Raw genomic sequence first — 25,574 nt, forward strand, 5'->3', positions numbered from 1 at the left:
AAGGTAAATGAGGGCATAGGGATATGTGTATCCCGGGTACAGTCAGGGGTCCCTAGGTTAATGGGAGTCCCCCAGTATATGCCCCAATCAGCAGAACAATGTATAGAGGTTCTGGGGGGCCTCCACTATCGGTAAGGTTGCCAGCTGATTTTATGTCCAAGTCCCTTTGTGTTTAGAAAAGTAACTCTGGGATTGAACCTAAAGGTTATTTTGTTCAACTTTTAAAGCATTTTCTTATAGGAGGGCCTAGGAGCGCTGAAACTGAACGTGCGCGTCTTTTAAGTCAAAGCTAAGAAAAGAGGGGCAGACGAAATTGGGAAATATTTTTATTTCTGACATTGTGTATAATGGTCCCACTTTTCGGGGGCCAAATTCTGAGAAGAGAACGTAGCAGTCGCGGCTGGAACTACACGCCGAAAAGAGTACCAGGACGTTGGGTGCTATCTCCCGGTCAAGGGATTTTGGCATCTCCAGTAAGTGTGTTTTTCCATTGTATATTGTAATTCACTGCGTGTGCGTCTGTTTCCAAGGAACAAATTACAGTTTGTTTTACCTCCTTGTTTAGCTCAGTGAATAATCCCGGTTTAAAAGGTGTAAATCTCCGGTCTCCCGTGACAACTAGGTATTTAACTCCTTCATTACCTTAGTGCAGCGATGCGCAAACTGGGGGGGCGCGACTCCTAGGGGGGATGCGGGGGGGCGCAGGGTTTACAGAGGCCCTGCGTGCTTCCTGAAGACACTTAAATTAATTGCTGGAGGAGCGCTAGGGCCTATGTAAACTGCACTTACCTTGTCTCCGGCGCCTTCTCACATTCGTCGCCATGGCAACACAGCATTAAATGGCGCCAGAGCTGACGCTGGTGAGGGGACCACTGGCCGGGGGTGCAGGGAAAAAATGTTTGTGCCCCCCTGCCTTAGCGGTTGGCCACTAAGGTTAGAGCTGGGCACACTTGTGGCTTGGCGACGTGCGTGGCTGTGTGCACGTGCGCGAGCCTCCGTCTGCTGGGCGATGTGTGTTCATCCCCAGCAGACAGAGTGATCCATCACACCACGCCCCCACGTGACACGCTCAGCCTCCTACCCTGAGGGAGCAGGAAGCAAGGGTCCCTCTTGGCATCTCAAGCAACAGAGACGCCCCCTCCCCAAAACAAGGGGCTGCAATAAAGTTGTGTGTGACAGCCTGTGATTGCCTGAGACATAGGAAACTGACAAATAATTGCACAGTCACAGGATAATCATGTGTGAGCAGCAGGGACCGGGGGGTGTGAGCAGCGGGGACCGGGATGTGTGAGCAGCGGGGACCGGGGGGGTGTGAGCAGCGGGGACCGGGAGGTGTGGGCAGCGGGGACCGGGGGTGTGAGCAGCGGGGACCGGGGGGTGTGAGCAGCGGGGACCGGGGGGTGTGAGCAGCGGGGACCGGGGGTGTGTGAGCAGCGGGGACCGGGGGGTGTGAGCAGCGGGGACCGGGAGGTGTGAGCAGCGGGGACCGAGGGTGTGAGCAGTGGGGACCGGGGGGTGTGAGCAGCGGGGACCGGGGGGTGTGAGCAGCGGGGACCGGGGGTGTGAGCAGCGGGGACTGGGGGTGTGAGCAGCGGGGACTGGGGGGTCTGAGAGCGGGGACCGGGGGGTGTGAGCAGCGGGGACCGGGGGGTGTGAGCAGCGGGTACCGGGGGTGTGAGCAGCGGGGACTGGGGGGTGTGAGCAGCGGGGACCGGGGGGGGTGTGAGCAGCGGGGACCGGGGGTGTGTGAGCAGCGGGGACCGGGGGGTGTGAGCAGCGCGGACCGGGGGGTATGAGCAGTGGGACCGGGGGGATGTGAGCAGCGGGGACCGGGGGGTGTGAGCAGTGGGGACCAGGGGGTGTGAGCAGTGAGGACCAGGGGGGTGTGATCAGCGGGGACCAGGAGGAGTGAGCAGCGGGGACCGGGGGGTATGAGCAGCGGGACCGGGGGAGTGAGCAGCGGGGACCGGGGGGTATGAGCAGCGGGGAACGGGGGGATGTGAGCAGCGGGGACCGGGGGGAGTGAGCAGCGGGGACCGGGGGTGTGAGCAGCGGGGACCGTGGGTGTGAGCAGCGGGGACCGGGGGGAGTGAGCAGCGGGGACCGGGGGTGTGAGCAGCGGGGACCGGGGGGTAAAAGCAAATAGTAATCTTTTTTTCTGCCCCAGTTCCTATTGCGCACAGTCCCGTCCCCCATCCCCAGTCCCAATTTCATCAGGTGGCAATATCAAACCCTGCGAGTTGCAGCCGCGATGTGTATCTCGGAGCTACTAGAATAGCTCGAATTTCACAGAAACTGTGAGTTTGAGCATTTTATGAGCTCTCGCACGGTTTCTCTGTGCGGGAGCGCGACCGATCGGGAAGAAGCATTTCTCGTGCGAGTTTGGTATGTTATTGGAGCTTTCTGAATAGCTACATACAGTATGCAAACTCATTCAAGAAGTGCTCCAAATTCTCAATAAATCACTTATCGAAGCTACTAGACTGGGCCCTTACATGTATCCTGCAAACTGACTTGGAGAGATTATCAGCAACGGGCATTATTACTCTCCCGGGATGCTTCATCCTCCTGGGTTAGATGTAAAGTTGGGCGCTGACTGTATGAACACTTACACCCAGCTGGGTCACAAATCTGGCTGGAATAAAATAATGATTACTGCAAAATAAGCCATTCCTGAGGCTCTAGTCAGCCCAGGGGAGACAGAACTGGCAAGGAAGGCAAAGCTTAGTGTGTTTTCTCCTCTTTCCACAGAAGGTGTCCCAGGAAATGGGCGAACCACTCTGGGGACGGAGCAGGGAACGCTTTCGTGTAGGAAGGAGCTGCAATGCGTGTCATGCCCTTTCAACGCTGACAGGCTTTAGGAGTAATATTGGGGCTGGAGGAGTATCTTAGTAGTAAGAAGAACACTGTATTTGAAGAAGATGAACCCCGTTCATATCCCAAGGTCATCTCTTCTTGTGTCTGTGGGCAAGTTACTCTCTCTCCCGCCCTGTGCCCCAGGTACCCAACATTAGATTGTAAGCTCTTTGGGCAGGGTTTCACGGCACCTGCAAAATTCTATGTACAGCGCTGTATAAGGAAATACAATTATTATTGCTTAAGGGACCCCAATTTAGCTGCATTGCCCCTAGATGAAATCTGCAGTAAGACTAAACACAGGTTATATGAGAATAGAGATGAAGTTTATGTAGCCCCGAGGTAAAATTTCACTCTCTGGCCCCCCTCTGCGTGTGCCGGGGGATCGCGGGTGCCGCCGTTGTCACTGATGGACCCGCTGGGAGAACGCAAGGGTGGGGGCCAGTGCAGGGAGCAGCGCGATGCCCTGCGGTGCAGGCCGGTTGCCGGGGACGCGATCGGGCCGTCGCTATGGCCGCGATCGCGTTGCCACCGGCCCGGCGGCTTGTGAAGAGGGCGCCGCCATTGCAGAGAGTCTCACGCATGCGCAGTAGGCAGAAAGTGCAGGGAAGGCCCCAGAGAGATCGCGCGAGACTAGGGAAGTGTAGGAAAGTGTTGTGGCGGCCATTGGTAGTTCGCGCATGCGCAGGGCTAGCGCGCACGCGGCCCCAGTACTGTAGCAGCCCCCTGGGAACCATTGGGTGTGGGGGATCACAGGACACTGGGTGGGAACACCAGACATTGGGCTGGGGTGATATGGTTAAGGTGATGCGGATAGAGCATGATGTTATGTAATGTGTTATAAGTGTGTTCAGTAAAGTGTTAGTATTATATATGTGTGTTATTGTATTTCTTACCCAGGGCTATCTTTCATAATGGGGATCCTGGGTAAGTGGAGGCGCTGCACTGGATATAGGTAGGACTCAGCACACTACCTCAGCTGCCTGTCTGGACGGGTCCTCCCCACACACCATCATGCGGGAGACTCAGGAGTCCTGTTGCCAACAGGTGCACCACCAGACACTATCACACTGTAATGGGGACCGGTTAGACCACAGGGGCCAATGTGAGATTGGGTGGGTCAGGCCGGGCCAGAAATACCGTTACATTTGGAGGCGCTGCTGAGAGATCAGACCTGGGGTGCCCTGTATGTTTTTGTTCTAAATTGTGTCCTATTTTTGTTCCACCATGTGGGTGCTCTCAAAGCAGGAGGTCTACGCATGGGCCTTGAAAGTGAACGTGACTCCTAACCGCGTGGTTGCCGTGGGGGCAGTCCCAGCTGGCGTGCCCTTGTTAGATGTCCAGGCGCAGGTTCGGAAGCTCCCTGGACTGGCGGGTACGTGGGTCAGAGGGCGAAGGTATGATGACACCTACCAATGGAGTACTGTCCTGATATATGTAGGCCAGACCCTAAGCGAGGAAGATGGCCCTAAATTCTTAAATCTGCCCGGGGGTCCGACCGATGGGTGCCCCTTTATCTACCCTGACTTGGCAGTATCTGCCTGCACCGAGAGCCCTATTGACATTGACAGTGAGTCCCACCTAAAATGGCGGCTCCCGCAGAAGCAAAATGGCACGTGTGCGGCTGACTGCCAGCCTGCACAGAAGAATGTTGCAAACCCCTGCCCAGGACTGGCGGGAAAACCAGAGCCCCACCCTCACACTGTGAGTGACTCAGTACCGAGCTCGCAACATTCCCCAAAAGACTGTGCTGCTCCTCCTCTAGAGTCCACCAGGGGGAGGGAGTGTCTTGAGCAGAAATCAGCAATTTCTGTTCCCCCTAAGGAAAGCAAGGGATGCCGAGAAAAACACCCTTGGCTGTATAGAATCATACGGGCCCCCCATTTAGTCTTGCCAATGGTGGTGTGCCCGTGTGCGTTAAAAGAATGGAAGGTGACGGGTGGCTGGATGGACGGAGCATCTGAGTCACCAGTTGCCCTCACGATGACCGTGGTAGACGGGGAAGAATGCCTGCACGGCCGTCTGAATGAATGTGAGTGTGCCGTTGGGGAGCTGACCCAAGGGCCTTAGTGTCCTGACTGTGCGGCGCAGTTCCTGCAACCCAAACCGCCAGAGGTAGAGGACACTGTTGCAGAAATGGAGTGTTCCCTCCCCGAGGATGAGAGAAACTGCCAGGGGTTACACCCTGATGTGTATGAGCCCTGGAAATTGCCAGGAATAGAGGTCACGGTGCTAATGTGCCCCTGCCTGAGTGAAGCCCTTAAAGAGGGAGTCGAACCGTCCCAGTTACAGCTAGGTTTCAGGTCATCTGAGGTGGACGGAGAAACGTTTACCCAGTGTTTTGGCCTCAAATGTGGCTGTTCCCGGAGGGAGACACTGGCGTGGGAGCCTCACTGCGAATATTGCGGGGCCTGGTTCCTAAAGCCTAACCTGCCCCAGGCGGCGGAACCAGCAGAGGAAGAAGAGGAGGAGCCGGACCTCTCTCCTACAGTAAATTATGCTTGTCCTCAGTTTGTCTTAATTCCAGAGGCCTCCGGGGACCCGTGTGTCCAGACCACTGTTGCAGACCCTCTCAAAGGGGACATTCAAATGGAAGAGCAGGAACCTCTGATGGCGGAACCTGCGGAGAAAAATGCGCCTGATGGTGCTACCAAGGTGGGTGAAGCCGCTACTAATGCTTCTACTTCAGCAATGGAGGTGGTGGAGGGGCCATGTGCCCAAATGGACTTTCCAGACGCTGAGCCGGAGCCGCTGGAGGCGGAGATCCAGATGTTGGAACCCCAGATGTCGGTTCCAGACTCGGTTCCCGAGCAGGAACCACCGAGACCAGAACCACAGATCCCGGAAGGCCAGGGTAAGGTGTTTATACCCCCGCCCATGTGTGGTGATTCTAGCGACCAACCGAGCGTGGTGATGCGCCTGCCGGCGGACCACTCCAGTGAGGTCACCGAGGCAACCACCTCAACTGATGCAGACCATGATGTGGGTCCGTGTGCCCTGCAACGGCCAGTCCGGCCTACCACCAAGGTACCAGCGGTCCCAGGCTTGGGATCAGTACCTGCCGACAACGATAGGGGTAAGTTGACTGCCCCAGGGGTGTCGAGTGTGAGCTCCCCGGTGATCGTGGAGCCTGGTGACTCCAAAGGTAGGGTCACCCGGGCGATGGGCTCACCCCGTCATCGCGTCCTGGTGGAGGTGTCTCCCCCAGAAGATCTCTGCAGATCATGGAACGAATTCGACCTCATCCAGGTATCCGGTGTAACGGACCGGAGCGACACTTACTCCTGTGCGAGGAGTCTCCAAGCGGGCCTACCCGAAGAAGTTGTGCTGTCCCCAGAAGGTGTCACCGTTAAAGGGATGGTTGGAGTGGACAAAGACTGTGTTGAGACCGCTCTGGTAGTTGTGGCCTCTCCCAGGTGCGCGATGGAGCGTTATGTTCGCCATGTGGTGGACCGAGGCAAGAGACTAAACCTCCCTGTCTCCCGTGAGACGAAACCGGAGTGTCCGGCAAGGGTCAATACCCCGGACCCCTTACTATTTTTTCTGCAAGGGGGAGAAGGTGGGTTGGTGCAAGGGACTGGTCTTCAGCTCCAAAAGACTCACAGGAGTCACGGTGGGATACCCTCACCCAATCAGTTAGGGGCACTCCACTCTGAGACTCAGCTGGCCTCGGGTATCCATGCGGGTATGTTGGGTACCGGTGAACAAATGCCTATTGTGTGTGATGTACTGTTTACTATGCATTTTTCATTGTGTAACACTATGTATGGTTGCTACCCAAGCGAGGTCGTTGGGATTCTGCGAGGGGGAGAATGTAGCCTAAGGTAAAATTTCACTCTCTGGCCCCCCTCTGCGTGTGCCGGGGGATCGCGGGTGCCGCCGTTGTCACTGACGGACCCGCCGGGAGAATGCAAGGGTGGGGGCCAGTGCAGGGAGCAGCGCGATGCCCTGCGGCGCAGGCCGGTTGCCGGGGACGCGATCGGCCCATCGCTAAGGCCGCAATCGCATTGCCACCGGCCTGGCGGCTTGTGAAGAGGGCGCCGCCATTGCAGAGAGTCTCGCGCATGCGCAGTAGGCAGAAAGTGCAGGGAAGGCCCCAGAGAGATCGCGCGAGACTAGGGAAGTGTAGGAAAGGGTTGTGGCGGCCATTGGTAGTTCGCGCATGCGCAGGGCTAGCGCGCACGCGGCCCCAGTACTGTAGCAGCCCCCTGGGAACTACAATTCCCAGGAGGCATAGGGAGACAGAGGTCAGGTGCTCCATTGCGGCCAATAGGGCTGGAGGAAGCTCAGCCCGGGAAAAGAGATACATTTCCCGGGCTTTGGACGCGTCAGTCAGGCAGAGGAGAAGGAAGGAGTAGGAAGGGTGTAGGGAGCGCGTGGCTCCTGCATCAGGTAAGGGTTCTCCTTAGGTCCCCAGGCAGGCCCCAATTCCCGGTAAGGGCAGGGGGTAACTGAAGAGGGACGGCCCTAGATAAGGAGGTTACCCTTAGGTGCGGAAGGTGCAGTTTGGCAGTGCCACAGCGGATAGGGCTGTGCGCACTGGCAAATAGGCACAGCGTGCAAGCAGTGGATTTGCTGCGGGTTCCAGTATATGGTGTGTGTATCGTTCTGTGTGTTGTTGCTGCATGTGCTGGGCGCAGTGTGTGCAGCGTGTGTGAGTACCTGCAGGTTGACGGTGAGAGCGGTGTGTCTGCTGCAGGTGCTTTAGGAGTATCTAGTAGTTAGTAGTTACAGATAGGACTGGGTAGCTAGGGGAGGGGGCAGGTTATTACTCCGCAGGCCCTAGGAGTTTTCCCCAAGCCACCCCAGGTTGCGGTTCATCAGGGACAGGCCCTAGGTTAGGGTTCCTGTCACGTTAGGGATAGATAGGGATAGCGGCGGTTGCTGTTCCCGTGAGACGGTGTGTTACCGAGAGACGGTTGTGTTCCCGTGAAGCGGTGGGACCCTCGTTGGGGTCATGGAGAAGTACCTGGATAGGATCAGACGGAGGCTTCGCACGTCTGACCCTTTTAGAAGAGTGTAGCAGGCCCGAGCATCGGAGTGCTCGGAAGGTATTTCTACACATGTGCACCAACAGGCCTAATAGATAATTTAGTGACTGCGCAGTCACCCACGACCTCCTTGGGAGTACGGGACATTGGGTGTGGGGGATCACAGGACACTGGGTGGGAACACCAGACATTGGGCTGGGGTGATATGGTTAAGGTGATGCGGATAGAGCATGATGTTATGTAATGTGTTATAAGTGTGTTCAGTAAAGTGTTAGTATTATATATGTGTGTTATTGTATTTCTTACCCAGGGCTATCTTTCATAACGGGGATCCTGGGTAAGTGGAGGCGCTGCACTGGATATAGGTAGGACTCAGCACACTACCTCAGCTGCCTGTCTGGACGGGTCCTCCCCACACACCATCATGCGGGAGACTCAGGAGTCCTGTTGCCAACAGGTGCACCACCAGACACTATCACACTGTAATGGGGACCGGTTAGACCACAGGGGCCAATGTGAGATTGGGTGGGTCAGGCCGGGCCAGAAATACCGTTACATTTGGAGGCGCTGCTGAGAGATCAGACCTGGGGTGCCCTGTATGTTTTTGTTCTAAATTGTGTCCTATTTTTGTTCCACCATGTGGGTGCTCTCAAAGCAGGAGGTCTACGCATGGGCCTTGAAAGTGAACGTGACTCCTAACCGCGTGGTTGCCGTGGGGGCAGTCCCAGCTGGCGTGCCCTTGTTAGATGTCCAGGCGCAGGTTCGGAAGCTCCCTGGACTGGCGGGTACGTGGGTCAGAGGGCGAAGGTATGATGACACCTACCAATGGAGTACTGTCCTGATATATGTAGGCCAGACCCTAAGCGAGGAAGATGGCCCTAAATTCTTAAATCTGCCCGGGGGTCCGACCGATGGGTGCCCCTTTATCTACCCTGACTTGGCAGTATCTGCCTGCACCGAGAGCCCTATTGACATTGACAGTGAGTCCCACCTAAAATGGCGGCTCCCGCAGAAGCAAAATGGCACGTGTGCGGCTGACTGCCAGCCTGCACAGAAGAATGTTGCAAACCCCTGCCCAGGACTGGCGGGAAAACAAGAGCCCCACCCCCACACTGTGAGTGACTCAGTACCGAGCTCGCAACATTCCCCAAAAGACTGTGCTGCTCCTCCTCTAGAGTCCACCAGGGGGAGGGAGTGTCTTGAGCAGAAATCAGCAATTTCTGTTCCCCCTAAGGAAAGCAAGGGATGCCGAGAAAAACACCCTTGGCTGTATAGAATCATACGGGCCCCCCATTTAGTCTTGCCAATGGTGGTGTGCCCGTGTGCGTTAAAAGAATGGAAGGTGACGGGTGGCTGGATGGACGGAGCATCTGAGTCACCAGTTGCCCTCACGATGACCGTGGTAGACGGGGAAGAATGCCTGCACGGCCGTCTGAATGAATGTGAGTGTGCCGTTGGGGAGCTGACCCAAGGGCCTTAGTGTCCTGACTGTGCGGCGCAGTTCCTGCAACCCAAACCGCCAGAGGTAGAGGACACTGTTGCAGAAATGGAGTGTTCCCTCCCCGAGGATGAGAGAAACTGCCAGGGGTTACACCCTGATGTGTATGAGCCCTGGAAATTGCCAGGAATAGAGGTCACGGTGCTAATGTGCCCCTGCCTGAGTGAAGCCCTTAAAGAGGGAGTCGAACCGTCCCAGTTACAGCTAGGTTTCAGGTCATCTGAGGTGGACGGAGAAACGTTTACCCAGTGTTTTGGCCTCAAATGTGGCTGTTCCCGGAGGGAGACACTGGCGTGGGAGCCTCACTGTGAATGTTGCGGGGCCTGGTTCCTAAAGCCTATCCTGCCCCAGGCGGTGGAACCAGCAGAGGAAGAAGAGGAGGAGCCGGACCTCTCTCCTACAGTAAATTATGCTTGTCCTCAGTTTGTCTTAATTCCAGAGGCCTCCGGGGACCCGTGTGTCCAGACCACTGTTGCAGACCCTCTCAAAGGGGACATTCAAATGGAAGAGCAGGAACCTCTGATGGCGGAACCTGCGGAGAAAAATGCGCCTGATGGTGCTACCAAGGTGGGTGAAGCCGCTACTAATGCTTCTACTTCAGCAATGGAGGTGGTGGAGGGGCCATGTGCCCAAATGGACTTTCCAGACGCTGAGCCGGAGCCGCTGGAGGCGGAGCTCCAGATGTTGGAACCCCAGATGTCGGTTCCAGACTCGGTTCCCGAGCAGGAACCACCGAGACCAGAACCACAGATCCCGGAAGGCCAGGGTAAGGTGTTTATACCCCCGCCCATGTGTGGTGATTCTAGCGACCAACCGAGCGTGGTGATGCGCCTGCCGGCGGACCACTCCAGTGAGGTCACCGAGGCAACCACCTCAACTGATGCAGACCATGATGTGGGTCCGTGTGCCCTGCAACGGCCAGTCCGGCCTACCACCGAGGTACCAGCGGTCCCAGGCTTGGGATCAGTACCTGCCGACAACGATAGGGGTAAGTTGACTGCCCCAGGGGTGTCGAGTGTGAGCTCCCCGGTGATCGTGGAGCCTGGTGACTCCAAAGGTAGGGTCACCCGGGCGATGGGCTCACCCCGTCATCGCGTCCTGGTGGAGGTGTCTCCCCCAGAAGATCTCTGCAGATCATGGAACGAATTCGACCTCATCCAGGTATCCGGTGTAACGGACCGGAGCGACACTTACTCCTGTGCGAGGAGTCTCCAAGCGGGCCTACCCGAAGAAGTTGTGCTGTCCCCAGAAGGTGTCACCGTTAAAGGGATGGTTGGAGTGGACAAAGACTGTGTTGAGACCGCTCTGGTAGTTGTGGCCTCTCCCAGGTGCGCGATGGAGCGTTATGTTCGCCATGTGGTGGACCGAGGCAAGAGACTAAACCTCCCTGTCTCCCGTGAGACGAAACCGGAGTGTCCGGCAAGGGTCAATACCCCGGACCCCTTACTATTTTTTCTGCAAGGGGGAGAAGGTGGGTTGGTGCAAGGGACTGGTCTTGAGCTCCAAAAGACTCACAGGAGTCACGGTGGGATACCTTCACCCAATCAGTTAGGGGCACTCCACTCTGAGACTCAGCTGGCCTCGGGTATCCATGCGGGTATGTTGGGTACCGGTGAACAAATGCCTATTGTGTGTGATGTACTGTTTACTATGCATTTTTCATTGTGTAACACTATGTATGGTTGCTACCCAAGCGAGATCGTTGGGATTCTGCGAGGGGGAGAATGTAGCCTGAGGTAAAATTTCACTCTCTGGCCCCCCTCTGCGTGTGCCGGGGGATCGCGGGTGCCGCCGTTGTCACTGACGGACCCGCCGGGAGAACGCAAGGGTGGGGGCCAGTGCAGGGAGCAGCGCGATGCCCTGCGGCGCAGGCCGGTTGCCGGGGACACGATCGGGCCGTCGCTAAGGCCGCGATCGCGTTGCCACCAGCCCGGCGGCTTGTGAAGAGGGCGCCGCCATTGCAGAGAGTCTCGCGCATGCGCAGTAGGCAGAAAGTGCAGGGAAGGCCCCAGAGAGATCGCGCGAGACTAGGGAAGTGTAGGAAAGGGTTGTGGCGGCCATTGGTAGTTCGCGCATGCGCAGGGCTAGCGCGCACGCGGCCCCAGTACTGTAGCAGCCCCCTGGGAACTACAATTCCCAGGAGGCATAGGGAGACAGAGGTCAGGTGCTCCATTGCGGCCAATAGGGCTGGAGGAAGCTCAGCCCGGGAAAAGAGATACATTTCCCGGGCTTTGGACGCGTCAGTCAGGCAGAGGAGAAGGAAGGAGTAGGAAGGGTGTAGGGAGCGCGTGGCTCCTGCATCAGGTAAGGGTTCTCCTTAGGTCCCCAGGCAGGCCCCAATTCCCGGTAAGGGCAGGGGGTAACTGAAGAGGGACGGCCCTAGATAAGGAGGTTACCCTTAGGTGCGGAAGGTGCAGTTTGGCAGTGCCACAGCGGATAGGGCTGTGCGCACTGGCAAATAGGCACAGCGTGCAAGCAGTGGATTTGCTGCGGGTTCCAGTATATGGTGTGTGTATCGTTCTGTGTGTTGTTGCTGCATGTGCTGGGCGCAGTGTGTGCAGCGTGTGTGAGTACCTGCAGGTTGACGGTGAGAGCGGTGTGTCTGCTGCAGGTGCTTTAGGAGTATCTAGTAGTTAGTAGTTACAGATAGGACTGGGTAGCTAGGGGAGGGGGCAGGTTATTACTCCGCAGGCCCTAGGAGTTTTCCCCAAGCCACCCCAGGTTGCGGTTCATCAGGGACAGGCCCTAGGTTAGGGTTCCTGTCACGTTAGGGATAGATAGGGATAGCGGCGGTTGCTGTTCCCGTGAGACGGTGTGTTACCGAGAGACGGTTGTGTTCCCGTGAAGCGGTGGGACCCTCGTTGGGGTCATGGAGAAGTACCTGGATAGGATCAGACGGAGGCTTCGCACGTCTGACCCTTTTAGAAGAGTGTAGCAGGCCCGAGCATCGGAGTGCTCGGAAGGTATTTCTACACATGTGCACCAACAGGCCTAATAGATAATTTAGTGACTGCGCAGTCACCCACGACCTCCTTGGGAGTACGGGACATTGGGTGTGGGGGATCACAGGACACTGGGTGGGAACACCAGACATTGGGCTGGGGTGATATGGTTAAGGTGATGCGGATAGAGCATGATGTTATGTAATGTGTTATAAGTGTGTTCAGTAAAGTGTTAGTATTATATATGTGTGTTATTGTATTTCTTACCCAGGGCTATCTTTCATAACGGGGATCCTGGGTAAGTGGAGGCGCTGCACTGGATATAGTTAGGACTCAGCACACTACCTCAGCTGCCTGTCTGGACGGGTCCTCCCCACACACCATCATGCGGGAGACTCAGGAGTCCTGTTGCCAACAGGTGCACCACCAGACACTATCACACTGTAATGGGGACCGGTTAGACCACAGGGGCCAATGTGAGATTGGGTGGGTCAGGCCGGGCCAGAAATACTGTTACATTTACTTACCACAATATTAATTGCTCTTGTTACTTGTAGTACACTCAGCAAGACAACAGCTGCAGTTTTGAAGTCCATGGTCAGTTTTGCAGCTTCAGCTCAGTCCTACTTTCTCTGCTTTACAGTCTCCCCAAACAGTCCTTAAATAGCAAGAAGTGAATATATATATTTATATTTATAAAATATTTTACCAGGAAGTAATACATTGAGAGTTATCTCTCGTTTTCAAGTATGTCCTGGGCACAGAGTAAAACAAATAATACATGATTACAAGTACAGTTACATAAATGAACAGGGTATACATTATATACAAGACATTGCATGCACAATTAAAGAAAATATATATTATGAGCGTATGAAACAGTTACAGACCAGATTAAAGTGTGAGACAGCCTTAGATTTGAAAGAACTTAAGCTGGTGGTGGATATGAGAGTCTCTGGTAGGTTGTTCCAGTTTTGGGGTGCACGGAAGGAGAAGGAGGAACGTCCAGATACTTTGTTGAGCCTTGTGACCATGAATAGTCTTTTGGAGTCTGATCTCAGGTGATAGGTGCTGCATGTGGTAGGGGTGAGGAGCTTGTTCAGGTAGCTGGGTAGCTTGCCCAGAAAGTATTTGAGGGTGAGACAGGAAAGGTGAACTTTGCGCCTAGACTCTAGTGATGACCAATCTAGTTCTTTGAGCATTTCGCAGTGATGTGTGTTGTAGTTGCATTGGAGAACAAAACGACAAATTGAATTGTAGAGGGTGTCAAGTTTGCTAAGGTGGGTTTGAGGAGCCGAGCCATATACTATGTCTCCATAGTCAATAATTGGCATTAGCATCTGCTGTGCAATATGCTTTCTGACCAGGAGACTTAGGGAGGATATGTTCCTGTAAAGTACCCCTAGTTGGGCATAGGTCTTGGTTGTCAGGGTATCAATGTGCATTCCGAATGTTAAGTGGGAGTCAAACCATAAGCCCAGGTATTTAAAACTAGTGACAGGTGTTAGGGTGGTGTTAGCGTTGGTTCTAATCAGGAGCTCAGTCACTGGAAGCTTTACAAATTTAGTCTTGGTCCCAAATACCATTGTTACAGTCTTGTCAGTGTTTAAAAACAGTTTGTTTTGGGAAATCCAGTTTTCGAGTCTCAAAAAGTCAGACTGAAGTATGTGTTGAAGGTCAGAGAGGCTATGGCTGTGTGCATATAGGATTGTGTCATCTGCGGGAAGATCATTAATGAACACTGAGAAGAGTAGGGGCCCCAGAACAGAGCCTTGCGGGACACCACAGGTGATATCCAGGGGGTTGGAGTTAGAGCCTGAGATGGACACATGTTGGAATCTTCCTGATAGGTAGGACTGAAACCAGTTTAAAGCATGTTTCCCTATTCCAGAGCTCTGGAGTTTGTTAAGCAGGATAACATGATCAACTGTGTCACAAGCCTTTGCAAAATCTAGGAATACTGCACCAGTGAGTTGTCCCCGTTCCATTCCACACTGGATTTCATTGCAAACTTTTAGCAGGGTAGTTAAGGTGGAGTGTTTGGGACGAAACCCAGACTGGAATTGGCTAGGGAAATTTGTCTTGGTGTAGAAATCGCTTAATTGGGAGTGGACACATTTTTCCATAACTTTGGATAGAATTGGGAGAAGTGATATTGGCCTGTAGTTTGAGACAGTGTTTTTGTCCCCACTTTTGAAGATTGGGACAACTCTGGCAGTTTTCCAGGTCTTAGGGATATGGCCTGCAGACAGGATAGAGTTGACTATGGACGCAATTGGTTTGGCAATGGCTGGGGCACCAAGTCGTAGGAACCTAGATTGTAGTAAGTCGGGTCCACATTGGCTGCTTAGTTTTAGTTTGAGGAGCGCTTGTGTAATCTCCTCTTCAGATACTGGGCTAAATTGAAAATTGTGGGCAGTGTTGGGAGGGGGTGGGACTGTAGGGATACTCCCAGGATGAGATTCATGTTTGGGGTTTGTGCTGCGTTTCGCTAATAAGTTAGTGGCAACCCCACAAAGTAATCATTGAATGCATTTGCAATGTCAGTGGGGTTTGTCAGAGTAATATCCCTCTTAGTAATATTACTTGGTTGTTGATGGTTTGGAGGCTGGAATATATTGTTGATAACCTTCCAGAAATTAGCTGGGTTTGATGTATTTTGGTGGAGATTGTCAGAGTAATATTGTGCTTTTGCATGCCTTGTTTGCCTTGTGCACATGTTCCGCATGCATCTGTAGTGATTGAGATCCTTGGTAGTGCAAGTTACTTTGTATCTTTTCCACAAGGCATCCCTGAACTGGTAGAGTGCTATAAGGTATAAGCTTCATCCAATCAGATACCAGGAACGTTACGTGAGAAATGGCCAAGGGGCGCGGTTAATCATTAGTTTGTGGGTACCCAGAGAATGGGAAGGACGCAGGTGTGTGTGTCACAGGTAACAGGACCCCCAATTACAATGTGAACCGCAGTGATCAGCATCTCAGCACTTCCCATTGTACAAGGAATAAGCAGATGAGAAGAGGAACATATGTAACATGTGAACCATTTCATTTATCTTGGATTGATGGATCGTTTTCACATCCCTTTTCTCCTCACCATAATATGTACTGTGGCTATATATATATATGCCATGTAGTCCCCCCCCCCTCTCACCCTTACTCATCTTATTGTCTCTTACAATAACCTCTCCCCCATACATACTGATACCAGCATTGATGCGGAGATGCATGTTTCTGGTCAGTGGTTGGGGGAGATCCATTAAAGTGCGACAGTCCCTGGCGGTTATCGCATGATTGAGGTATAATCGCGGTCCTCACACTTCAACAAATCTTTCCCCCTGAGTGTTAATAATTGTATGTATGTATGTATGTATGTGTGTGTGTATGTGTGTGTGTATGTATGTATGTATGTATGTGTATGTATGTATGTATGTATGTGTATGTATGTATGTATGTATGTGTGTGTGTATGTATGTATGTGTTGTGACAAACGACTTACTCCGGGGCTCCGTCGTTTGTCCGGGACTGTTTAGAACACGGTCTTTTAGGGTAGGTTAAATGATGAGGCGTCACGTACTGTTCCTTTAAACAGGCTATGCCTGGTTTATTCAGTCCCAGGCACTGAGACTGCCACAGTGCATACAACAGAAAACAGATCAAAACAAAAGCTGCTCATCTGAGCGATAACTTAACTTAGATATCCCTGACTCAGGGTTGGAAGTGGCTTTTCCACTCCCAACAACAAAACAAGGTACTTTTGCAGTCTTATACAAATGAACAGAAAGATTGAACCTGTTTGGGGAAGAGGCTTCTCCCCTCTGTAGTTCAGCAGCCTTCCAGCCTCCTGGCTCTTGTGGAGAGACCAGAGCAAACAGGAAAACAGTCTTACATACCTGATTCCTAATTAGCATGACAGGTGACAGAAATCAGGCAGCAGACAAACTCTGGTCTGGATCTCTCATCCTTCAGTTCCAGCGCTTGCCAAACTGTGGGATGGAGTGTATGTATTATAAGGCTGCACTCCCAGGCCAAACAGGATAGAAACTGTTTAGTATCCTGGGAGCCCTATATACGGAATTTATTACCATCCCCTGGTTTCTGTCACATATCCTCCCCCCCAGCTCAGACCTCGAGGGATGAGCGACCATGGATATTAGGGAGTGCATCCTTGACAACCCGTCAGCATTGCCATGTTTGTGCCCTGACCTGTGTTCCACAGAAAATTTAAAGGGTTGTAGGCTTAGGAACCACCTGGTCACTCTAGCATTCTTTTCCCTGTTTTGACACATCCAGGTAAGGGGTGCATGATCTGTGACCAACCGGAATTTTCTCCCCAACAGGTAGTATTTGAGCGTCTCTACAGCCCACTTTATTGCGAGACACTCTTTCTCTACTATGGAGTAATTTTTCTCCTGGGGATTTAGTTTCCTACTTAAATAAAGGATGGGGTGCTCCTCACCTTGAGACTCCTGGGAGAGTACCGCCCCCAGCCCTACCTCAGATGCGTCGGTTTGGACTACGAACTCTTTGGAGAAGTCAGGTGTGACCAACACTGGTTGGGCACAGAGAGCTTCTTTCAGGCTTCTAAAGGCTTGTTCGGTGTCGGGGGACCACTTTACCATTAGTGGTCCTCTTGCTTTTGTGAGGTCAGTTAGTGGGGTTGCCTTAGTTGCAAAATTGGGAATAAACCTTCTATAGTACCCAATTAACCCCAAAAAGGTCCTTACTTGTTTTTTTGTAACTGGCCTTGGCCAATTTTGTATCGCCTCCACTTTGAGTGTTTGGGGTTTGAGTAAACCTCTGCCAATAGAATATCCCAGATACTTGGCCTCCTCCAGACCAATAGTGCATTTAGCGGGGTTAGCAGTTAGTCCAGCAGACCGGACTGCGTCAAGCACAGCTTGGACCTTTGGAAGGTGGGATTGCCAATCTTCACTATGGATTACCACATCATCCAGGTAGGCGGCAGCATACCGAGCATGTGGTTTTAAAATTTTATCCATCATTCTTTGGAATGTGGCGGGAGCTCCATGTAAGCCAAAAGGCAACACCTTATACTGAAAGAGGCCGTCTGGGGTTGAGAAGGCTGTCTTTTCTTTTGCCCTTTCTGTGAGGGGAACCTGCCAGTACCCTTTTGTTAGGTCTAGGGTTGTGAGATATCGGGCTTTGCCCAGTCTCTCTACAAGTTCATCTACCCTGGGCATAGGATAAGTATCAAATTTTGACACCGCGTTTAGTTTCCGGTAGTCATTACAAAACCTTGTTGTACCATCTGGCTTTGGGACTAAGACTATAGGGCTGTTCCACCCACTTTGGGATTCCTCAATTACACCTAGTTTTAGCATTTTTTTAACCTCTAAACTTATAGCCTTTCTTTTGGCCTCTGGGATTCGGTACGGTTTAAGGTTAACTCGGACCCCCGGTTCAGAGACTAGGTCATGTTCAATTACGCTAGTTCTACCTGGCCGTATAGAGAAGATTTCTTTGTTTCTTCTCACTAAATTCTGAACCTCTCGTTTCTGATGAACAGACAGGGTTTCAGCTATGCTAACCTCTGGGTCAGTTTCTTGATTCTCTGACGGACCTGGGGGTACTAGGGTTAACAAGACTTCTCTATCTTTCCAGGGCTTGAGTAGGTTTATATGGTAAATTTGCTCAGGTTTCCTCCTACCTGGCTGTCTTACCTTATAATTTACTTCTCCCACTCTTTCCAAGACCTCATATGGCCCATGCCATTTAGCAAGGAATTTACTCTCCACGGTGGGAACCAGAACTAGTACCCTATCACCTGGAAAAAAAATTCTGACCCTAGCACCCTTATTATACGTATTCCTCTGTGCTTCTTGAGCTTTCTCCATGTGTTCCCTCACTATGGGTAGGACTGCAGCAATGCGGTCCTGCATCTGGGCAACATGCTCTATTACACTTCTGTAAGGGGTAACCTCGTGTTCCCAAGTCTCTTTGGCTATATCCAGTAAGCCCCTTAGGTGTCGGCCATACAATAGTTCAAACGGGGAGAAGCCTGTGGATGATTGGGGAACTTCCCTAATGGCAAATAACAGGTACGGTAACAAACAATCCCAGTTTTTCCCATCTTTATCAACCGCCCGCCGTAACATGCTCTTTAAGGTTTTATTGAACCTTTCCACTAAACCATCTGTTTGTGGATGATAGACTGAGGTTCTGAGATGCTTGATTTTTAGGAGTTTACATAGCTCTTTTGTTACTTGGGACATAAATGGTGTTCCCTGGTCAGATAGAATCTCTTTAGGAATCCCGACCCGGGAAAACAGAACTACTAACTCTTTTGCTATGTTTTTAGCTGAGGTGCTACGTAGGGGAACTGCCTCCGGATATCGGGTGGCATAATCTAATATTACCAATATATGCTGATGTCCCCTAGCAGACTTTATTAGGGGTCCTACTAGATCCATAGCAATCCGGTCAAATGGTACCTCTATTATGGGAAGGGGTACCAATGGGCTGCGGTACGCCTTGAACAGGGCGGTGATCTGACATTCTGGGCATGAGGAACAATAATTCGTAATTTCTGCCAGAACCCCAGGCCAATAGAAGCTTCGGAGAACCTTTTCTTTTGTCTTTTCCACCCCTAGGTGTCCCCCCAATGGATGACTATGTGCGAGGTGTAATACTACGTTACGGAATGTCCGTGGTACCAACAATTGTTTAGTTGTAACTGATTTCCTTTTATCAACCCGATATACTAGGTCGTTCTCTACCTCGAAGTAGGGGTAAGCAAGTGACCTATCTGGTTGGCCAGGAGTACTATTCTGGTCCCGTATATTTCCCTTGCTACCGCTAATGTGGGGTCCTCCCACTGGGCCTTCTTAAAACTCCCAGGACTGACCTCTAGGTCAGCGAGGGTCTTATCCGGTTCTGGGGTGGTAAGTGTCTGCTCAACATCTTGATTTGGGGTATTCCCTACCAAAGTAGTGATGGGGAAGGGAATTTTACAGCACTGCTCCTTTTCCCCCTTCTTATTTGGGCCCTCGTCAACCTCCATTTCTGAAAAAGGGAAAGGATTTGTTTCTTCTAATACTTCGTTATGGTCCGCTATTGAACTCTGGGCGCTATTCTGAGCGGGGGACCACATTTTTAGAAAATGGGGAAAGTCGGTCCCTATTAACACATCATGTGCCAGTTTGGGTACAATACCCACCTTGAAATCTAAAGAACCAAACTCTGTTTCAAAAAAAACATCAACAGTGGAATATTCATGATTATCCCCATGTATACAACAAATTGCCACTCTTTGTGAACTGTTTCCCTGTTTCTTCTTAATGGGCAAGAGGTATTCGGACACTAGTGTGACCATGCTCCCAGAGTCAAGAAGTGCCCGAACCCTCTTACCATTAACCTTTACAAATGCCCACAGATGGTTATTCAAGGGGTCCTCTGGGCTAGGGCCCATACATTGGGACAACAGCGAATAAGGTTCCACGCTGTTGCATTGCATGGGCTCATCATTTAGTGGGCAGATTTTTGCTGTGTGGCCCCTCTCATGACAATTTACACATTTAGGTACATAGTCTGTGTCCCACTTAGAGCCTTTTCCCGGCTCCCCATGTTGGCTATTGCCCTTAGTGTGCGAACCACTGTTGCTGGTGCTGCGTGAAGGTGGTCGCCGCTCTTCAGCGCCCCTTAACCCCGGTACCCTTTTACCGTCTCTGGAAGAGTCCTGGAACCTCGGGTAGTGGGGTTGCTCCACGACTGTGGGTTGCGGCTGCTCTTCTGCTGCATTGTACCTTTCTACGAGGGCCACAAGCTCATCCGCATTGTGGGGGTCACTCCGACTGACCCAACGGCGTAAGGCAGAGGGAAGTTTCCTCAAGAACTGGTCCATGACCAACCGTTCCACGATGTGGCTGGCTGAGTTGATCTCGGGTTGTAGCCACTTCCGGGCGAGGTGGATGAGGTCATACATCTGGCTTCGGGTGGCCTTATCCATCGTGAAGGACCATGCGTGAAACCTTTGGGCGCGAACAGCCGTGGTTACGCCGAGGCGGGCGAGGATCTCGAACTTCAATTTTGCATAGACGTTAGCTTCGGCTGGCTCTAGATCAAAGTAAGCCTTCTGGGGTTCGCCGCTTAGGAAGGGTGCGATTAGACCAGCCCACTCAGCTTCTGGCCATCCCTCTCTCTGTGCCGTGCATTCAAACGTGAGAAGATAGGCTTCCACATCATCCGAGGGTCCCATCTTCTGAAGGTAGTGGCTTGCCCTGGTCATTTTCGGAACTTGGGCAGCCACTGCCAGTGGAAGGTTACTGATAGTCCCCCTCAGGATCTCGAGTTCCTGCTGTAAGCCCTGAGCGAACCGCTGTTGCTCCTCTCTCAGCAAGCGGTTTGTCTCTTGCTGGTTTGCATTCGCGTTTTGCAGGGCTTCATTCGTCTGTTGCTGGTTTGCATTCGCCTGTTGCTGGTTTGCATTCGCCTGTTGCTGGTTTGCATTAATCTCTTGCTGGGCTATTAGCAGCTGCTGCTGGGCTGCATTCGTCTGCTGCTGGTTTGCATTAGTTTCTTGCTGGGCTATTAACAGCTGTTGCTGGGTTTCATTCGCGTCTTTCTGGGCAGCGACATTGCGTACCAGCGCACCCACCACGTCTTCCATCTTGTTTGCAGAGGATGAAAAAACTTTTTTTTTTTTTTTCTTTCAAAGTTCTTTAACCCGCAGACCTTTTAGTGTTCTGCCCGCATTCTCCACCATATGTGACAAACGACTTACTCCGGGGCTCCGTCGTTTGTCCGGGACTGTTTAGAACACGGTCTTTTAGGGTAGGTTAAATGATGAGGCGTCACGTACTGTTCCTTTAAACAGGCTATGCCTGGTTTATTCAGTCCCAGGCACTGAGACTGCCACAGTGCATACAACAGAAAACAGATCAAAACAAAAGCTGCTCATCTGAGCGATAACTTAACTTAGATATCCCTGACTCAGGGTTGGAAGTGGCTTTTCCACTCCCAACAACAAAACAAGGTACTTTTGCAGTCTTATACAAATGAACAGAAAGATTGAACCTGTTTGGGGAAGAGGCTTCTCCCCTCTGTAGTTCAGCAGCCTTCCAGCCTCCTGGCTCTTGTGGAGAGACCAGAGCAAACAGGAAAACAGTCTTACATACCTGATTCCTAATTAGCATGACAGGTGACAGAAATCAGGCAGCAGACAAACTCTGGTCTGGATCTCTCATCCCTCAGTTCCAGCGCTTGCCAAACTGTGGGATGGAGTGTATGTATTATAAGGCTGCACTCCCAGGCCAAACAGGATAGAAACTGTTTAGTATCCTGGGAGCCCTATATACGGAATTTATTACCATCCCCTGGTTTCTGTCACAGTGTGTATGTGTGTATGTGTGTATGTATGTATGTATGTATGTATGTGTGTATGTATGTATGTATGTATGTATGTGTGTATGTATGTATGTGTGTGTGTGAGTATACATATATTTATACAGCTCAACCCCGTTATAAGGCGATCCGTTACAACGCGAATCCGCTTATAGCGCGATGCGAGCTCGGCTCCCAGTTTTTGTATTTATGAAAACTTTGCAACACGATTATTGGCGTCTTAAATACTTTATTGCACAATGCATTCAATTGTACATTATTTCTATCGCGATCCGCTTATAGCGCGATGTGATTCTTTGGACCCCAAGCACAGCGTTATAAGGGGGTTTCGCTGTATATATATATATATATCCCAGGGTCACTTACCTCAGATGCCGGCGAGTGGAGCGCTGGAGCATCCGACTAGTGCCAGTGTGTGGAAGCTGAGCCAGGCTGTCGGGGTTTATAGGCAGGGCGACTGAGTCGCCAGCGGCTCCCGTAGCAGGGCGCCGCCATCTTGCGCACAGTCGCCAAGCGCAGATGGAGCTGCAGGGTGGTCATAAGCCAGAGAATGCTCCTCCGGGACTGCAGCCTCCAGCATGCATAGGGGCATGTAGTCAGGTGCACCTGAATAACCAATAGGGCTGCAGCTTCCCTTGCAAGGGGGATATAGATACATTTGGCACGCGAGGACCACACCAGTTGGAGCTGGGACAAGGTCAGAGTAGGAGGTATGTGCAGGTGTCTGTGGCACCTGCACTAGGCCAGAGACCCCCTGTTAGGCCCCAGCTAGGCCCCGACTCCCCTGAGCTTGTGGTTGCTGCAGGGACCGGCCCATAGGTAGGGACACTGCCCTGTAGAACCATAGCAAAGGGATCAAGGCAGGACGTGGCTATATCCTGTCCTCAGGTGGTCTGGGACCAAACACCTGTGACCACAGAGACTCTTAAGGTAGTACTATCCACGTGGGACCCACCCAAATTAGAGGTGGAGGCTTCGCAGAGGACATCCATGGATCCTATCTACCACAGCACGCCCGGGTGTGGGATCACCCGGCAGGTACCTATCTCTGCAAGTGCACCAACAAACACTTTAGTGGGCAGCACTGTACCACACATTGGGTGGGGTATTACGTTGTGGATGCCAGGGGGGTTTGGTGCCCAAGGGCCCCCTCAGTACTTTGGGGACTGTGTTTCAGGTAGGGGGACAGAGGGTTGGTGGGTTAAGCCGTGCTTGGCCAGGTTGTGGTGGTGTATGTATATAGTTCATAGAAGTTCATGCAGTAAAGATATTATCTTTTCACTAAGTGTGTGGTTTATTGCACGTGGGTCCGGTAATGGGGTTATTCTACATAATAAAATCCTGTACAGATGGAGGCGCTAACAAGCATTGAACCAGGTACACCGCAGGCTCCCAGTACCGAAGGCTCTGGACTCCTATGAGCCACAGATCTTGCACACTACACATACATACCATAGTCACACATCTTCCAGGGGGTTTGGGAAGTGCTACAATTGGAGGCGCTGCTGAGATCTCAGCCCTGGGAGCCTAGTCAGCAGTTCTAAATTAGTGAACCAATCAGACTCACCATGTTTATGCCCTTGCAACAAAGAATCCTTGACTGGGCCTTAGAGCTCCAAGAACCTCCGGGACACGTGGTCGCAGTGGGAGGGGTCCTCGCCCCGCCCTCACCTCAATGTTCGCTGCCCGAGGTCAAGTAAAAAGATCCCCTGGCGTGGGCAATGTCAGGATCATCAGCAGAAAGTACGACCCTGCTTGTCAGGGGAGTGAAGTGTTGCGGAGATGTGCCCCAAAGATGCCCCTCAGGTTATATACCTGCCAGAGACTTTACCACAAGGGTGTTCTCTTATATAACCTGGGATGGCCTCCCCTCATGATACCTCCCCACCTGAACCCTCCACAAGGGTTTCTCCGCCAATCCAGGTTCCCCCTTCACCTTACAATCTCGGGGTATGGAGGACCATAAATTTGGCAACCAGTACTCCAGCCAGACCTGACGTACCCTATCCCGGGTACGTTCACTTCAAATACCCTGCACGGAGCCACATCTGGGCTGGGAGTCTCCCAAAGTCACCTTCCCCTAACCGACAGATCTACACCGGTCAGTAGCCCAGGGCCTGGAACCGATAGTCGCTTAACAAGTGGCGGCTCCATACTGAGTCTGACTCAACCACAGCTAGTGGAAGCCCTTACTATGTCTTCCCAAGCGCAAAATTACAGGAAACTAAAAGCTTTCTCTGGGACGACACCTACCCCCGTGGGAGAAGAGAAGAAGAAGAGGGAGATCAATTCCTGGAGGGAACACACCCTCAAGGTGCTTGACGAATGGCCATGCTCCAAAGCAGTGAAACGACAGAGGATAATGGAGAGCCTCTGACCTCCAGTATGCACGATGATCAGTATGCAACGAGATCAAAACGCCGACCTCTCGGCTCACCGGATCGTGGATCTGCTAGTGCGTATCTACGGAAAGGATGAAGATGAGAGCGAACTGTGGTCCCGATATTACGGCCTCAGACAAAAGGACGGAGAAAACCTGTCCATCTTTATTCAACGGATCTAGCTGGTTCTCTGGAAGCTACGAACCTACAACATCCTCCCTGCCTCAATGGTGGATGAGTACCGGCACAAACAATTCCTTAGAGGAGCAATCCCCACCCATCACATAGTGATCATGAGCAGGTGCTCTCTACTACAAGGACCTGCCCCTACCTTTGAGGAACTCTTGGGGTTAGTAAAGGGGCTTGAATCATATACACGTATATGCTTACTTCCCCAAAGAAGACAGAACCCCTCAAGGGTGAACCAAAGGGACCATATGCTGTGAAGGCCAAGGAACCATATAGTATGGAGGAGGAATCTCAAGCCAAGCCACCTTCTGCCAAGTCCAAATCATTAGGGAGAATATCCCCTACATACAAGGCCCGCACTGACACCAGTGGCTTCATCTGCTACAGCTGTGGTTGGAAGGGCCACTTCTCCAAGGAATGCCCTTAGAAAGAAAAAAAAAACTAAGAATTTCCACCCTAACATAATGATCTGTGGGGTTCAGACGGCCGAAACACCAACCCTCCCCGGCCGAAACCACTCCCGAGCCAAGCTCCAACGATGGAACCTCACCATTGGATGCTTACAGTCGGGTAGCACCCGCCGCTATCATACTCGTCATCATGGATGGTGTCTATTCATCGGCGTTGCTGGACACCGGGTAACAAGTGACCATTGTGTACCGAGAGTTCTATAACCAACATCTCCAACACCGACCCTTGCAGTCGGCGAAGCACATGAAACTGAGGGGACTCAGCAATGAGGATTACTCCATCGATGGAGTAGTGAAGGTTCGGCTGGAGATACTTCAATTGAACACTGGCAAATCACACCCTATGGATGTGGAGGCACTGGGATGCCCCGAGCCCCTATAGCATCCCAGTTCCCCAATCATACTGGGAACCAACGCCGACATAGTAATGTATCAGGCTGTAATCAGGGCCTTTGGATAGTCTGACCATCCACCCCATCCTTGTGGAAGAGTGTTGTAATATATCCACACAAGACAGACATGGAAATCTCTTCAACCTACAGATGGGGTAAACAGAGATCCCACCAGGGGGAGTGAAGCGCATGGCCGCGCTGTACTGCTACCCTGACCGAGACGAGGCTGATCATCTCTTTTTCCTGGAGAGTACGCCCGAGGAAGTTGCCCAGCGAGGCTACAAGCTGGTACCTGAAGTACGGGAATGGACCTCCAAGATTCCTGGAAGAATCAAAGTGTTTGTGCAAAATATTTTGCCCTATCCCATGGCCTTTGATCAGGGCCAAAAATTGGGACGAATATACCCCGTCACACACATGGAGGAGAGGCCTCAGGTGAATGCTGCTGCGGCGTCCGAACAGCAAGCCGGGCTGACATTAAACTTCGGAGACG

This window comes from Ascaphus truei, chromosome 1 (genome assembly GCF_040206685.1).
Source record: "Ascaphus truei isolate aAscTru1 chromosome 1, aAscTru1.hap1, whole genome shotgun sequence".
Lineage (NCBI taxonomy): Eukaryota > Metazoa > Chordata > Amphibia > Anura > Ascaphidae > Ascaphus > Ascaphus truei.